Source organism: Patella vulgata, chromosome 5 (assembly GCF_932274485.2).
Source record: "Patella vulgata chromosome 5, xgPatVulg1.2, whole genome shotgun sequence".
In the NCBI taxonomy this organism is placed as follows: domain Eukaryota; kingdom Metazoa; phylum Mollusca; class Gastropoda; family Patellidae; genus Patella; species Patella vulgata.
Window position 1 is genome coordinate 31265206 of NC_065883.2, and position 15542 is coordinate 31280747.

Sequence of the window (15542 nt, forward strand, 5' to 3'; positions counted from 1 at the left end):
TTTATTCGTCTCGCTACCTTTTCTTCATTAAAAATTAGCAGTTTTTCTTCGGGCAAGGTGTCGCGTGGCTCCTACAGTGGATCACGTGTCGCGCGCTATTCACGCGCTCTCTGTTGGGGGTCGATTAAGGACCTTAGGGCGGGGAAGGGGCCAATCGGAAAACAGAGAAGCTTTGTACGTGACAAAAGAAGAAACAAGGGCTTCTAATTTATCTGCTGTCAAAGTGACCGTGTCTACCCTTTAACCCTGGGTTTCAAATCATTACACTTATAGTAATCAGCACATTCTCGATTGTCGTACATACAGTCTGATACTACAATTATTTTTGTGTTTTATATTGAATATAAATTATATATACAGCATCAAATATCATTACCTAACCATAAACTACCCCCCCCCCCACACACACACACACACACACACTCCCACGAATGGAATTGATAATTATTTGGCTTTTAAATCCAACTTTGAGCAGGGGCGGGTCCAGGAAATTTTGCAGGAGGGGCTAAGCCAGGTTCCTGAGACAATGTATCGTTTGTTTGGATTTTGAAAGGGGTGGGGGTGGGGCGGCCTTGAAAATGTTTGAGAAATACATGGTCTCTGTCGTCATTTTGGCGTATATCTGGGGTAACAGAGATCGATTTGACAAAACATAGAAACTGGGATTTTACATTAAACCATACTAAATACATATACCTACTACGCTACGTTTTAGTTTTACTGATATGCAATAAAATCAGTTCTGCACGTTTTTGACAGGACACTTTGAAGGAGCTAAATCGCTAACATTTAGGACCTAGAAATTTACACAAATACGTCGCAACGCATTTAATAATGTGATATAAATGTATATAAACTGATTTACATTCAATCGTTTCCGTTTTTACTGTAATTTCAAATCATTTATGTTCGGTGAAATACGCCAAAAGGCTCAATCGAATGACAATCTCTAGCGTCTGGTTATTCCAGTATTTATTGCGCATGTTCTCCAGATATGAATATAGGGTCACCGTTTGACATGATTCGTGGAGTATGTCTAACCTCGTTCTTCGAGTCCCTTGTTACAAATGGCGATGAAACGCATTATGGTACACGATTCGTGTACCAATGGTAAAATGTTTATTTTGTCTTAAATTCTGGATATCAGAAGCCCATCTTTTCCCGGTAAGATCACAACATCAATGTTGATTTAAATTGACATTTGGCTACTTTAAGGTAGCAAACTACCAAGAATATCCATCACATAAACTATTCGCATTTTTTCTTTTTTTTTCCAAATACGCCGGGGCACAGATAACCTAAAATAGAGTTTTGAACAATTATGACTCCAAATATAATGGGGAAAATAAGCGGCGTGGATGTTTTTTGATGAACTGTTCTATAATGTCATCGACATCTAGCTCGAAAGTTTAGTTAACAGTCATTAGGACTAAGCTAGTCAGGCGACCATCCGTCATAGTAGAACCATCTGATGATAAAGGATAAAGCACACGACCGAGACACTTTTGCTCTTAAAAAGTGTTGTTTTACAAAATTTGTTTATGTAGCTGGGGGGGGGGGGGGGTCATAGAAGTGGATCAGAGGTGGCGGAGAGCTGAAAATCTATAGGGTTCGCCTTCTCACGCCCGCCCCCTTTTGCTTCATGGTCAAATTTGAACAACTCTAACCTCTATCGCTTTAACGAGAAATAAAATGGGCAGTATATCCGGAACAGAAGGTCGCGGAATGCTAAATATCAATAATGTCTGTCCTCTGATGACCATAATGCTTCACACCAAATTTGAAAAACGGTATGGCCGAATGATTAAAGTGTGCGCGTTGGATCAGAAGGTCTGTCATTGAGTCAAGTGGCGTTGTTTCGATTCTCCGCTTGTACGTGACAAGGAGTAGGGTCGCCTGTCCAACCTCGTAGTTTTTCTGCGCCCCCCCCCCCGTTTCCTCCCACTGCTAAAGACCCCTACGCGCAAGCGAATTATTGAAATAAAATTGAACCAATTTTTTAGTCCCGAAATGACCTATGTTTGTGTCGAGTGGACGTTAAACCCCATTTCTCTCTCTCGCTCTATAATCTATAATAGCGTTAACAAGGTTTTCGGACCCAAATACATGCTTTCCACTATATATGATTATTTGTTGACGAACGGACTGACGGACAGACATGGGTAACGGCATAATACGCCTACACTTAAATGTGGGCGCATACAATTGAAGGAAAAGAGGTTGAACATGAGAAAACCAATTATGTCATGCGATCGTTATTCAAATAATACCGTCCATGGGTCTCTGTACGGTTTACAACTCAGTATGTTTTACTGGAAGCGCAGGACTACTGATAATACCACACTGTCCATATCATAAATTTCCGGTCAATGATCAGGTCAGGTGATTTACTCGTTGGAACAGGTAGAAAATGACGTGCACGTGTACATAACGAACAAGTTTTCTAAGCAAGTGTGTTAAAGAAAGGGGCTATAAGAAAATAAATATTGACGGTTGTCCATGTATTTTTTCTTGTTAGTCGCTTTATTTATTGTTTCCGCTACAACAGTTTATTATTCCGTGGTCATTATTTATCACCGTTAGTCATAACCTCATTAAACGCATGAATTATTGCCATTAATTTAGCCGATAATCTTCAAGGGCGAATCATCTATTTTTCGACACAGACAAAGAAATTTTATATTTAAAATCTAGGTTCATCAGTAAGCTAATAAAATATGTAAAAATTGCATTTCTTCAGACTGGGGAATTGTCTTAAAGTCTGGTCAGTTACTTGTACTCTTTTATCTCTTTAACTTTTCTTTGTTAGCATAATTTACCGTCTAATTAAACGCATCAAATACTTTCATTATAAATGCTTAATAATTTAGAAAATTATCTTTATTGTGTTGAAAAATTCGTGATATATAAAGCAAAATCACAATGAAGTTGATAATGAATCACACCTGTTAACGCAATTTTAGTTCATCTTGGAAATTATCTTTCTTACGATGACAAATTTACTTGACGTATAACTTGGGGAAAGCTAAAATCGAATTTTACTACGTGTATTGCATCTAATTTCATACCGCATTAGAATACTGGCGGTCGTCGTATCACACACCAAAAGCTATAATTTTAAGCTTTTCTGGAAAATTGGGAAACTATTTCTCGTGAGTTAGAATAAAGAGATTCGACTAAAATTGACACAACAAGAATTAAAAACAAAAGCATTTTAACATGATATCCCAGTCTCACTATAAAATTTAAAAACGTAAACAAACACATAACAAAGTCAATTGTGAATAAAAGGTTTCACAAAATACATTTGAAAAAATAGCATTTCGTTCATGATTAGAGATTGGATAAAAAATAGTCGAATCTTTTATAATTATTTAAACTTTACAGTTCATTGGGCCTTTGGGAAATATTTTTTGTTGATCGGACAAAAGCATAATCAGAGATAAGGTTCAAAAGTTCTGTAAGTTTGAATCATTTGTTCTGTTCATAAAACCTAAAGAAGCAGAGGAGATTAATAACTAACAAATGAAATAAATGAAATCAAATATAAACTGATGGCTAATTTTATTCTGCTTGACAAAAATTTAATATAAACAACTCTCTAGAAAAACTAATTAAAGGAACTCCTTTTGTTTAGTGTTGTCTTGATTCGCTATTGTTATGTAAACTGTCTCCTTAGTGGACTTACTTCCGGCGAGAGTGGTTCATTTCCCGTGAATTGTAACCTGTCTTCAATCAGCGCCATTTTTCATCGTCTTCCATCACTTCGTTTCTTCCTCTTATTTTTTAATGCATTGTGAAAGTTCTTTGTTTTGAATTTGAGCATTAGCTATTTTTTGTAATATTCTAACAAGGCATTCTTCTTTCTTTTAATAAAATTCTTGGAAAATTTTTCTCTTCCATACATCAAACGACAATTACGTTTGATTGAGAGTCCACCATTGTTGACTGTATATTTTAAGCAGACGTCAGATTGAAAAGAAAAATGGCGCGTAATGAGGAAATCGTCTCAGCTGAAGACAGTTAATTAGAGATCGCAGTTTTCACCGATTTAAGCAATTTGTTCGTCTATTCTTCATCAGCTCTTCGATGACAAAACAAAAGACGAAGAACGTGACGGCACAGCTGCTTCACACGATGGACATGTAATGCACGCGCGTCGTTATTTTGCGCTGCCCGGGTTGTATTAATTATGATGAGGGAAGAATCTTAAACAAAAGATCAACATTAGTTATCTTACCGCCTAATTACAGGTAAAGAGTTTCGTTCAATTTTTCAATTACCAACCAGGTGAAAGTGTAAAATGAAACGAAACGTTTAAGACGATATCAATCTGATCACGCGAGATGACGTGAATTGAACGCGACACGCGAGGATATCGGGTCGCTAATAACATGGTAGTCTTTACAGATAGATTAGGAAATCATAACAAAAGAAAAAAACAATGGGTACCGTGCCCCCAAAAATATTGGGAATCAGAGAGTAGTATATATATTTATTCGTCAAGCCAGGCTTTCATTATTATTTTCTGACACCTTTCAAGTGCCATTAATAAGCAGGTCATTTTCAGGACTAACATATTGTAACCTTTCAACACCCAGGGAAAACCCACGAACATAGTCAGGCCCAAAGATCTGCGTTCAACCACTAGGCCATCCAACCCTGTGACACTGCTATGCATCTGGGGGGTTTTAGACGGTGCATTGGGACATTTTCTAGTATAGTACATGCAACCAATGCTATATGTTTAAAAAAAATAGACGCAGTGGTCCATACCGATGATGTCCAGTGAAAATAAAGTGCTTTGGGTACTATTTAAGAAATGGAAAGTAGCATATTTAGGTAAATAACAAATTTCTCGTGGCCCCAGTATGTCCCGCTTTGGGTATCGACAAGTTTTCGTCTTCAAAGGAATTAGCAGTGAGCTAAACAGCGCTTCTGTGCCCGTTGACGCTATCTCTGAAAACAGTTTTTCTTCCTTTGCGTCACTTCCCGATTCTTCGAAGCTGTGTTGGGAATCAACCAAATCAAAGCTCAATGTGTTAAATTTATATCTGGAATGTGTATAACCAGTTCTATGACATATGTAATATTTGTGGATACCAACTTTGTCCTTTAAATTTTCGTGGCAATACAAAGACCAGTTAATTAGACTTACTAACATACAAATTCATATGGGAAGTATAACTCAAAATGGTATACATAAATCGATTTTGAACACCTGTAGTCAAACAGCTTTTTAAAAAAAAAAACCTCACCCCCCCCCCCCATACACACACTCACCTAACCAAACTCATCCGAACCCCCAATTTGGTTAACATGCAACCAAATCTAGTAGGCGTATATGATGAGTAAATATCTGGATTACAAAAAGTAACACCAATATTTGATCTTTAATCAAACGGTCTCCCTATAAGTACACCCGGAACATACATATATGCCTATGAACAAATATATATATATATATATATATATATATATATATATATATATACACCCGGAACATACAAATATGCCTATGAACAAATATATATATATGCCTATCTCAACAACAACTACGTGTTTTATGGAAATTGCACTTGACCCCATCACTTCATACCTTCCTATTCTAGTTTATTTTTAAAAACAAAGTCATCAGAATTATCCTGTTGCATTAAACACCGGATATGTATACATTAACAAACCCGAACGGACGTTAATAACTTTATGTTTGATTATCATTATTGTGTTATTTATTTACTTGTTACTTGCTTAAGTATCAATATATTGACCACAAACCAGGAACACGGCCTCAAATACATACTTGTGAAACCTATAGAACGTCATGATATTCTTGGTTCTAATTCTGATTTTAATAAGAAAGCTGTCGACTAATAGTATTATCAATCAGATTAAACCCTTTGAACACCCTAAAAAAACTTTTTTCATTTATTCAAATAGCATAGTTAATTTTTTTTTTTCATTCCGTACTTTAAACATCCATCGATGTGCTGCAGTATTCCAGTACTTTTTGTATTCCAGAAAATATGATGTAGAAAACTCGCTTTCTGGCAAAATTATAGGTATCGTACAGTAAGTCGATGTTAGTTTCATGAAAATCGACACTGATAATGAAATCTCAGACTTATAGCCATGTGAAATAGCAAATCTGGAACGACAGGGGATTAACTGACAATTCCTTGGGGGTTATTTTACTGTTTCTTGTCCATGCTTTAAAGACCCATTATACAACGATGCTAGGTGTTCCGTTCGAAGGTCTTGCTCACACCTTGATTTGATAAAAAGAAATCGGTTGTTAAACAGGGTTATCTAATATCGCCCAAAGCTTGTCTATTAAATGAATTAATTTGTGGTGTTGATATCAATAATTGTAATGTTGATATTTTATTGTATGCAGAAGACATCATTTTTATTGAGGTAACGAACAAACGTAGCCCGTTCAGACGCTAAAGTTGAACTTGTTTAAAAACCTCGGGGATCGTTAAACCAGTTTAACTTTGTCGTCTAAACGCAAATGTTGGGTAAATAAACCAGTTTAAAAAATCCAGCTCGCGACCTGTCTCCGAGAAAGCTTTTTATTTTAAACTGGTTCAGCTTGGCCGTCGTTCGATCCACATAAGGTGATATCGTAGTTCTGGGCCGTCTGAACAGATTGGCTTAAAAACCCCGGCTCCAGCTCATTTTGAACATGCGCAGTACGCAGTAAGTTACATTCCTGGGAAAAGTCGGGGCCAGGCAGTGCCAGTGTTATCGAAAGCGTGCGAGAACCGAATAAAGAATGTGAAGCTACCCATGCGTAGTTAACTCTAACCTCCGACCTAAGACGGCAGAATAGTAAAACTGATTTGGCTTTTAGCACGTGTGAACGCAACACGATCCTGTCTTAAAATTCCCAGCGATTTTGAACTGGTTTAAAAGTAAGCATCTGAACGGTATAAACTCAGCAGTCGAGTATCTAAGCAGCAAAAGGAACGTCAGGTTGGTATGTTACTCTGAATAGACGCATTGCATAAAGCTTGCCAAATGTTTTTATTGTATATTTGTGACCATATCTCCAACTTTACCTGAGGAATAAGGCTCTTTCCCAAACGCAGAATTGAACCCAGGGAATGTTCTCAAAAACGCAACCTGACTTCTGAGACGGTTATGTGTTCTCCATGATTTTCATGTAACTCGTGCTGCACGTGCTGTTCACCAGGACCAGCCCTATAAAATGCACCCCCATACCTGGTTAAATCATTCACACTACAACGTCAGCAGCATGACACGACTCACGACAACTCATACGAACCAGGCGCTTGGAAGACTCGACGCTGGCAGGCCACCAACACCACGGATGTTCGCCCCCGAACTTGTAGACCAAGGGTTACCACAAGGCGACAAGACCGCCATGTTGTGCGACAGCACGTGCAGAATCCCTTGACACAGGCATCTGAGACAGCACGTCAGACAGTGGAAACACACGGGAAACCCATCAGTACCGATACAGTGCGCCGACGTCTCACCAGAGAGAACATCCATTGCCGTGGACCGATCCTCACCCCTCGTCATCGAAGTGAACGTCTACAGTTTGCCCAACAACACCAGAACTGGCGATACAGGCAATGGAGAACTGTTCTGTTCACAGATGAGAGTCGGTATTGCGTATCAACTGCAGATGGCAAGATCAGAATATGGCGTCGACGTGGCCAGCGTGACCAATGCGTCATGGAACGAGGCTCATGGGGTGGTCCGAGCATAATGTTTTGGGGTGGAATCGGCCTGAACCAGAGAGTGGGCCCTGTGGTGTTCCAAAATTTTGGTCCAGGGAGGGGAGGCGGCACCACAGCAGTGCGCTACATCGACCAAGCTCTCAGACCCCACGTCATACCACATTTCGCATGTAATCGAAACAACGTTTTCCAGCACGACAACGCCCGTGCCCACACCACCAGAGTTACTCGGGATTTTCTGTGGCAGAACGGTGTCAATGTTATGCACTGGACAGCCCTTAGTCCGGACTTAAACCAAATTGAACATCTTTGGGATGAAATTCAGAGGAGACTTAATAACGTCGTAACGAGACCAAACACAGCCGATGGATTGCGCCAAGCTTTTCTGAGAGTGTGGTTCCAGGTGCCAATGGCGTTTATCAATCGTCTGGTCCACTCAATGTACAGACGCTGCGCTGCTGTTATTGACACTCGCGGTGGACACACCAGATACTGATGTATAGACTGTGTACAGACTCTAAACCTTCTCGTAATGTCTTGGAATTGTGATGAATTAATCACTAGTGTGTCAACATACTGTTCACAAAAGTCGGTTTTCTAGAATGATTTGATTAAAGTGCCTCTCTGATTTTGAAATCGTACTGAGTTTTTTTTCTTGCTGTTTAGTATATTGATAATTATAATATATGTTTATATTATGTATCTGCTTTTGGGGAGCCGATTTATATAAGCCTTTGGCTTGTTTCGGTATCCTGTGAATAAAATATTGTTTAAATAAAATTAACTTCCAGTGCTACAAATGAAGTCTGCCTAACATTGTACCTGTTAGGTAATATACATGACAGCTATGGCATAGTGTATTTACTACTGGAAATTTAAATACTGATCACCGTAAAAGCTATAGGAATTTAGGATTATTTTCAAGTGTGTATTAATAAACTAACCAAGTAACTAGGCAGGGACTAGCAGCACTCCGTTTAAAATCGTTTAAAATGTCCATCTAACATAAACAAAAGATTACCTGCATTGTTAGTAACTGGTCATGGAGGTGAGGTAAATCTAACATTAGTCTTGAAATTAGTCAGATATGTAGTTTTGGAATTATTAAAATGATTTCAGGAGTTACGGAATGACAGTAAATCCCCCTGTAACAACAAATTATATATATAAGAACCTATTGTTAAACCCCATTCCTCATTGTTGGAGTGTGGGCGTCGTCACCTGTTCAACTTAAAAAAAAAGGATAGACTAGTAAACGCCCATGTAGCAAGCAGCAAATTAAGAACCTATCGTTTGTTTAAAAAGGATTTGCAACCTCGACCTTGTGTTTTAGCTAAAGGTCTTCCATGCCTATGCATTGACCTAATGATCAAAAAGCAAGCAAAGATACAGTCACCCCACCTCACTTGTTTGTCTATTATGTCCATACTGCTTAGAAACTGAGACAGTATATCCCAATTTGCCGAGTATGTCCCCTACTGTTCGGATATTGAGACGGTATATCCAAGTTTTTGAATTGAATGACATTGACAATTGGATTGGAGCCACGGTGGCTAAGTGGGTAAGAGATTGGCTCGCTAGCCCGGAGGTCTGCGTTCGCTCCCGGTGTTGGCCGAGAAAGTTCATCGAGATTTTCCGGCGTGGTTCCCCCTTATCAGGTGGTACAAAAATCCGCGGCCCCGTGTACACATTGGAGTGCACGTAAAAGATCCCTTGGCAGTTCGATATAAGATTAGGTTGTAGCGTCGCTGTCCGGGCAAAATTTCCTTCATAGCACACTGTATATATAATATTATTTTATAATGTGATATGTTTTATTTAATTTTAATCTATGTTTTAGAAATAGAGATATCTATAGTGTCGGTCTATTTTCTTTTAAATTAGGTTTTATCTGAATAATCTTACGTAATTGTTCGTCGGGTGACACTTTAATAAACACCTCTTCATATGTAGCGTCTTGCTCCGTAACACTATTTAGTAATATTAGGACATGTTGTGTACTTCCAGTCGTAAAGAACCAAATATTACCTTTTTCAATTTCCTTTGGATTGAAACTTCATATAAATTTTCAGAATCAATTCGGGCTCCCACAGGTGCAAACTTTGTTTGAAAATAGGATCTTTAAAATCTATTTATCACTTCAAGTTTTTGGAACACATCTTTTTCTGTAAGTTTCAAAACTGAACATGCACCGTATAATAATAAGGATATGTGAAAAATTATTGCTGTTGCAATTGTTGTATTGAATAAATCTTAACAAAAGTATAATTTAGCTCGCGTCAAACATAACATCAGCCGTCAACATGATACTTTAACTACACCTTATCCCATTACCTGTTCACAACCCACCGTATAGCGGTACTCCTTTATCTTTCAATGCTCTAAGTACGCCTGTTCATTTCACGACAAATTCGCGTGTCCGTTTTATTTGTTCAAGAAATGATTTATGGCCTCCGATATTTCAGAAGAGCAACAATACATCCTCGGCTATTTCATAGACTACAATTAAAGAAATAAACAGGGACCATTTGTCGCGTGTATCAGTGGTCAATAGATGAAAGGTGCCGACATGTCTCTAGCTGCACAGTGGGCACGCGAGAAGGACAAAGTGTCCTTATTTCGGACAACCCATCTATCAAGTGTCCAGATTGTTTCAATGAATTCGATTTGTGAAAATCAAACAAACTTGTTCTTTTAAACGTAAGCGGTTAACCCTTTTTCCAGATTTTGTTTGTTTTTTCCCATTGTATTTTATTAATCCCTTGCATCGAGGGGCTTTTCTTGGATATCAAATGTGGTGGTTTTGTTTCAATTCATTCAGATACCTTTGATCTGCTACACAAGAAACAAAATGGTAATCCTTGAAAGAATATATCAATATTATCTTTTTGAAAAATTTAATAAATGTGAGTGAATTTATGGCAGTTCAGTCTATTCCCATGATATTTTCGTCAGACATCTGTTATTTGTCGTATTTGGAGATATAGTTTTTAATTTTGGCTTAGAGACTTTGTTATTAAAGTTTAATATGACTATTTAATTGCATTGTATAATATTTACCCATGAGGCGTATTACTTACACTGAAAAAGAGCCATTTAGTTTTGTATGGCCTTCATAGAAGTGCCATTTCTGAGAAATTGGAATAAATAACACGAAAAATTAAGAAAGAAAAGAGTTGGTTTAAACATAGTATTTGAAACCAGAATATGTTTTTTATTTATTTATTTATTCCATTAAAAAGCCCCCAATCCTCGCGACATTAGGCGATAGACATTTGTATACCCCACACCTCCCACTCCTCTAATAGCACGTATGTCCATATTTAGATTGAAGAGAGGCTTTACTGCAAGGTTACACACCTAACCGATAATTCTTCAGTTCATATACAAATGGCTGTTTATCGTCATTATGCAAGAATTTTAAGTTTCGTGCCATTATAGTGTAAGGGATTTGATGTGAATATCTCTGTCACAGTGCATGGTAACGTTTATAATATGTAATAATAATATGTTATTGATATAATCCCGTTGCTACATTTTTCCGTTGTATTTACGTACTCTCGGTTAAAATGCTTTTTAGCAATCCCAAACTGTTTATTATTATTAAAAACCTTTGATTTGCTGTTGTATTAAATATTTTGTTATTTATTTGTATAATTTTCTTCGTGTAATTTATTGCATTATATATACATATCATTTTGCTTGCAAAAATGTCAAGATTCTCATCTCATATTGTTATAAAACTATTCCAAGTCAAACCGCGACAACCCGTCTGACATACAATGCATTCGCTTAATGTGTGTGTTTTAGCTTTATCTAGAACAATTCATACCACTTTTTGCTTGTAGTGTTCACATAGCAAACACATTTTCCTCTCCGGATGTATTTCATTCAAAAATAGTGCATAACTTCAGAAAATGAGTGTAAGAATTGTGAATTTTCCCAGAAGGGGCATTTTCTGCAGCCTATTTTTATTATCTGCAAAATAATTTATGAGTTAAATGAGTAATGGTGATTCTAATTATTTTGTTAAACTTAGGAACTAAAAATAACGCAAAAAGAAAACAATTCTCTCCTAAAATTTATTCCATGAAAACCAATACCAATACCAAAGATCTTTTATGAATTGTTCTTCTGTGGCTTAAATTAGCCAATTGTGTGTGTGTCGTCTTTATTGTTTATTGTAATATTTTGAAAGGGATTAAATCCCGGAAAACAATGAACCGATAAAAAATATAATGTTCCCTGTTCGGTCCCCTTCTTCTCTCACTTTCTTTAATTGAAGCTTGACTCATATTTTAGTCAGATGGACGAAAGCACACATGCACGTGAAAACAAAGGACGTGCATTATACAGAATCGGAGTGAGTCACAATTGTGACAAGTTTTCCCAAGTCCAAATTCCTAATTTTCCTTATCATTGAGTATCTCACGTGTGTATGCGCAACCGTTCTGATTAGCAAATTATCATATTTGGGAAGAATGTGTGAATTAGATGTCGGTTGTCGGAACTACTTCATGGCATGTCCGAGGCTCTGGGCGAAAATTAACGAGGAAATTTGATGAACCTGTAAATTACTATAATCATTTTTTTGTTCTTTAAAATTTGACACAGAATCAGAAATGTTGCAAACAATGGATTCGCGATATTTTGACATTTTCGAAATTTATGAAATAAAATGAAGCCAAGTTAAAATTCTGTCGTGCAGAGTAGTAGTCTACAAGCCATCACAGGATGTCACGCATTGTCTAGGTAATTTAAAGAGATTTTGACAATTTATACATTAAGAATGATCTAATCGTAAGCACAATGTGTATAATAATGACATTTTTTAACATTTAAGTATATGGAGAAACTTTTTTTCTTATAAATAATTTTTTTTTTTCCTAGAATTTTTATTTTCGTTTTCGTTCGCATTAGCCATGTCGTTCATCTCTCTGTAAAGTATAGGGTATGTTGATCTCCTAGCTGCATTTCTAATATTGAATACATGTTTCTAATTAGATCCGATGTCGATAATAGCCTTTTACCTCTTCTGCACATATACGTACATGTATTATTCTTTATCTTTTAGTTCAATTTGAATCTGCACGGACCCATGATATCCCGTTGACTACCGACGTCGAATTAAAATTCCCATCTTTCCTTTGTTTAACGTTTTAGAGCAAATACCAGAATTTATGTATTATCAATTCTGAAAAACTTGACACAGAGGTATGGGCTAAATGTTTTGGTTTTTTTTTCATATTTGAAAGATAAATTATTATTTTTATTTATTGGGGCTTGGCAACGCTGTAACGGGGACATGGAGGCTTGTGTGTTTTTAATAGTCGATTTATGTAGGTACATGTATAAAAAAAATGATCTGACGTCCAAGAACGAACGAACTTTGTTTCCGAAATCAGAAGCAATCAAATAGGACAATACAAATAAAGGAAATCTTTGTGATAGTAAGGCCAATTTTGAAGTCCAAAACTACAGGAGAGAAGAATGAAAGCTTTGTTTCTGGAGCACACATAGTTTCCCGTATGCATGCACGTGAAGGCAATCAAACACAACCGGTGTTACAAGTGTGTCAAACATTGATGACCATCAATCATTGCTTCGCGGAGCAAGTGTCAGGATTTCTCAACAAAATGTTACAAGTGCATTGGCTTTATAAATGTTATTAAATTTTGGATATATTCTCTATCTATTAAAATAATTACACTATTAATAACCTCGTCCCGCTGTGATTGTAATTAACTTTAGAATATTAAAATATCTACTTTTATATTGGTTGAAAAACGACGTCAGTCATTAAACGTCATAAAAATCTGGCAGTCACGTGCACTAGAAGGGGGAATATGAATTTATATAGACCAGCTAACCAAAGGGGGTCATAGACGAGAATAATGAGCGAGTGGCCCCTTCAAATGTCGGACTTATTTCTAGCCGAGTTCCTTGTTTCCATTCAGACCCCTTGATGGGCTACCTGGAATTCTGACCGCGCTTCTTTGTTAGCTTCGCCTGCGACGAGTGCCACTTTACATAAGAGATTTATTGTTAGAGATTAACGTATACCATAATTATCCGGTCGTCTTGTTTGTTATTTTTGAAAGATGTCCTGTTTGACAGTTACCTTAATTGGTCGGACATCGACATAAGTTGAATAACGAGGTGTCATTTTGTTTGCTTATCATGGAATGGCACGGGTTAGCATCATTTTCTCCAATTTACTGACTGCATGTGTTTTTATTTTATTCAAAAGAACGAATTACCTTTAAGCGACTTTTTTTCAATTTATAAGATTTATGTTCTAGCTTCTGCATTTCAGTTTTATATGATTGATTTTCTAGCTTCTGTATCACTATTTTCTGTTCAAATTTCACCTGCTTCTATTAAAATACAGTCCTCCATCTGACACAAATACTGAATGTTATACCATGATACAGATTAAATATTAGCATCAAATGATAGTAATTGTTTGTAAACGTCTCTACCATAATGTGATTAAGACAATTACTTTAATCTACTTTAGAGAATCGCTATTTCATTTTATTTATTTTTTTCCCCCAAAAATCGCGTCATCTAACCATCGTTTCATCCGCGATTCTATCATAAAACCTTATCTAAAGTAAAGGTAAGGGCCGTCCCCTAAGGCAACTTGTCTCGCTAGATAGCACAGATGGCTGACTAACCCCCATGGACCTTGCAACCTGCCGCGCATTTCCACGTGTATTGAAACCACACTGACAAATATGGCGGGTTCTAAAGGCCATGCGTGCACTACAATGGGGTATGTTCTATTGAATTATAGGCTCCAGCGCCTTTCCTGTACACTTGATGTTATCTATTTATAAAACTAGAATCCTTAACAAACTGATAAAAAAATAACCCCTAGATTTCGTGATGTAAAATTGTCACTAAAATGGATACACTAGTTAAAAAAAACCCGTTACAGTCACAAATCAGTCTTTATTTTGACTAGAAATTAGAGTGCATTTTCCAGCAAATTAGTTACGTTTTGTTGGGCAGCACTGTGAGTTGTAAGGCACGGGTCAGGGGGGGGGGGGGCATTAAATTATTAGTGCTTAACTCGAGGGTTTCCAATATTTCCCTGAATTGGAATGAGCAATGTTGTTTGGTGATTTTCCCGTAATTAAGCCTCACCAATCGAGAATTATCCAGGCCTAAATCTTAATGGTAAATAACATTATCTTGTACGGACCTTTCCCCAGCATGATGTCCGAGTATGAATTCAAAACATGTCGGATTTTATAGAAGAACGCAGATTGCCTTACCAAAGTTTCCAGGTTATCGTCGTCCGGAAAAATATGGTTAGCTTGAAAACCGCGCAGACAAAATATAAATTATTCGATCTTGTTACACTGTAGTAAACCAAACTTTAAAGTACGTTTGTATCTACATGTACATAGCAGTCTGGAGTTTAAAGTTTTATATACTTGATCAATGATCATACAGCAAACACCACCCAAAACTTTGATATGGTTGTTCCGTAACAGCTATGCTCCAGATTTTCAGGAGATGTGTTATTGTTAGTGGAGAAAATTAGAGAGATGTAACAACAGGTGTACAGTTGTCATTAAAGGACAATTTTGGTGTCAGTCATTATTACATATGTGATAGAACTGGTTAAATACATTCCAAATATAATTTTAACACAAAGATCATTGCTACGGGAGATGTGTAACAAGCACGTGAAGAAACGGGAAGTGACGCCAAACATGACAAACACGAGTTGTCCTTCTATATAACTGACTGAAGTAACGAGCGATAACAGACAAACGATCGAATTTCATTTCACTGATAATTCCGTTGAAGTTGAAA